Raw genomic sequence first — 2,942 nt, forward strand, 5'->3', positions numbered from 1 at the left:
ACTTGCCTGTTTCGCCACAGCTGGGTGTTGTCTCGCAATCTGGGCACTGCAGTCGCCTATTTTACATCACAGATGTTAATTCTCGCAGGCAATTCTTGGTCGATACTGGCGCTGCAGTGAGCGTTTTCCCGCCTTCTAGGCAAGAGAAGGGGAATGTTTGCGCGCTTAACTTGCAAGCTGCGAATGGGACCCCCATTCCCACATACGGCCAACGCTCTTTGACCCTGGATTTAGGCCTGCGTCGAACATGCCGCTGGATTTTCACCATCGCGAATGTCCCTACACCGATCATAGGCGCGGATTTCTTGCACCATTTTCATTTCTTGGTCGATGTCAACAGACGTCGACTCGTCGACCCGCTGACCAGCTTGTCAGTCATGGGCACGCCGTCCGATTGTCCCGCCGTCAGCCCGGTCTACGGAGACCGTGATTCCGACAACACGTTTGAGCACATGCTCAAACGTGAATTCGGGGATATAACCCGTCCGGTATATCATTCCGACGACGTAAAGCACGATGTAACACATCACATCGAAACGAACGGACCCCCTGTTGCAGCACGTCCGCGCAGGCTAGCTGGGGACAAACTTCAAATCGCACGCGACGAATTTAACCATATGCTGGATCTAGGCATTATTCGGCCGTCTAACAGTAACTGGTCCTCGCCGTTGCATATGGTGCCGAAGAAGTCCCCGGGTGAATGGCGTCCGTGTGGTGATTACCGCGCACTGAACCGAGTGACCGTTCCCGACCGTTATCCCGTTCCGCATATACAGGATTTCGCATCTGGACTCCATAGCAAATTTTTTTTTGCCAAAATAGATCTTGTCAGGGCGTATCATCAGATACCCGTGGAGCCCGGTGATGTGCACAAGACGGCCATCACAACCCCGTTCGGTTTATTCGAATTTACCCGAATGCCTTTCGGATTGCACTGCGCCGCGCAGACATTCCAGCGCTTTATCGACAAGGTATTGCGCGGATTGCCGTTTGTCTACGCGTATATAGACGACTTGCTGGTCGCATCAGACAACATGCAGCAGCACGAGCAGCATTTGCGCTTGCTGTTCACCCGCTTACAACAATACGGTGTCGTGGTGAACCCGAACAAGTGCTCATTTGGTTTGACTGAACGCGATTTCCTTGGCCACCACATTGATCAGGACGGTATTAGCCCTCTGCCTGATAAGGTAGCCGCTGTCCGTGATTGCGAGGTCCCCACATCCCTCAAGCGCCTAAGAGGATTCTTGGGCCTCGTCAATTTCTATCGGAGATTTATCCCCGACTGCGCCAAGACGCTTATGCCTCTCACTGATCTCCTTGGTAAGCACAGCCAGCGTTCGAGGAAAGCTCTTGATTGGACGCCGGAATGCGACGCAGCATTCCATGCGATCAAAGAGCAGTTGGCGCGCGCCACTCTACTCGCATACCCCAACACTAACGCGCCACTCAGTCTCATGGTAGGCGCATCTGATCGGGCTATAGGCGGAGTTGTGCAACAACTCACGGATAACGCTTGGCAGCCGATCGCGTTCTTTTCACGCAAATTGTTGCCCGCTGAGACGCGCTACAGTACATTTGGCCGCGAACTTCTTGCCGTGTACTTAAGTTGTTGTTGATGTTTTCTCGGTATATTAAGCAATAAACTGTTTAAATCATGGTGGTTAGCTTGGCAAGTCGGGTCAAGCATGTGGATTATATCAGAGTGTCCGTGGGATGATTTCAAAGGGCTGTGTATTCCATCGATCTGTGTATCTGTGTATCGATGTTGTATTATAGTGGTCATATGGATTTTTGTTCAAACTGTATTTTTGTATATGAGTGTATTGGTGTTCAGCCAAAGAGATATTGTATTAGTATAGTAGGGTACGAGCAATTTCGGGTAATATTGGATTGTCTAATCGCCAGGATGAGAGACAGGTGCGCGTGCGTATGCGTGTGTGTATGTAGGAATCAGTAGGATGTAAGTGTGCATGGGTGTGTACGTAGGGTGGATTACGATTAGGGTTTATTTTAGATTAGCGAGGACGCTAAAGTCGATGGCTTATAGAAGCCATCGTCTTGGAGGAAAGGAAGGTAATGTAAAGTATGGTGCCTCTGTGCGCGCGCATGTGGGTTGAGAAACAATAATACTATTTGATGAACACAACTGCCTGGACTTTGGAGTTTCATTATTCATCGCTACAACTAATCTACTTTGAACCGGGTAACGTCATCATCGTCGTTACAATGGGTCTCCGCAGAACGAGAAAAAGCAGGACCTATATGCTCCGTGACGGGAAATATGTGAAAAGGGGGGTCTCCGGTGCGGAAATCTGTAGGTGAAAACGGGAGTCTCAACCGTGGCCCATACCTACCATACAATATATATGGAGTGCCCCCCCCCCGGTGCACAGTCAACCCGTATGGAAAGCTCGCCAAATTAGCACGCTTCAGAATTTTGTGTCTGTACGCTGCGATGTAGTCCGCGTCTAGCCCGGTCCTGGCCCGGACCAGTTTGATGTGGGATCAAATTTTGCAGCCTGTACGGGGTGTGAGGTATGCTATGACGTGAAACACGCGAGCGTCGCAATTGCGAGAAACAGTTGAAAACAGGTGAGTATCGTCGGTTAAACGGCGTTTTTTCCTGCCTTTCTGCGAACAAGTGACATATTTCTTGACAGATATCAATAATCAACACCCTGAGCAATGTTAGGTAATGACGAAGAGTAATATAACTCAAAAGATAGGTTAATGCTGGAGCTGGTACATGTTGCTGTTTTACGCATTCGAACTGGCGAACAACCGCCCCTGTCGATTTTAAAGGACCTACTCCAATTTGCGAAAATTACAACTGGTAAGCCAAACGATTCTTTTACCACCATGGCCATGTCAACAACAGGCACTTGGAGCGTTTCAATAAAATATAATGCTAAATAAATACGAAATCTATTTACTACCAA

General features: G+C 49.0%; 1 long non-coding RNA gene across 1 annotated transcript in view; it reads right to left on the reverse strand.

The window, feature by feature from the left end:
- LOC106817430 overlaps window positions 1-2,568 on the reverse strand; it is a 5,762-nt gene extending 3,194 nt beyond the window's left edge. Inside the window, exon 1 of the long non-coding RNA XR_001395053.1 lies at window positions 2,558-2,568. This is a non-coding gene — a long non-coding RNA (uncharacterized LOC106817430). The remainder of the gene's footprint in view (window positions 1-2,557) is intronic.
- Between the last annotated feature and the right edge of the window lie 374 nt (window positions 2,569-2,942).

This window comes from Priapulus caudatus, unplaced genomic scaffold (assembly GCF_000485595.1).
Source record: "Priapulus caudatus unplaced genomic scaffold, Priapulus_caudatus-5.0.1 Scaffold1723, whole genome shotgun sequence".
Taxonomy (NCBI): Eukaryota; Metazoa; Priapulida; class Priapulimorpha; order Priapulimorphida; family Priapulidae; genus Priapulus; species Priapulus caudatus.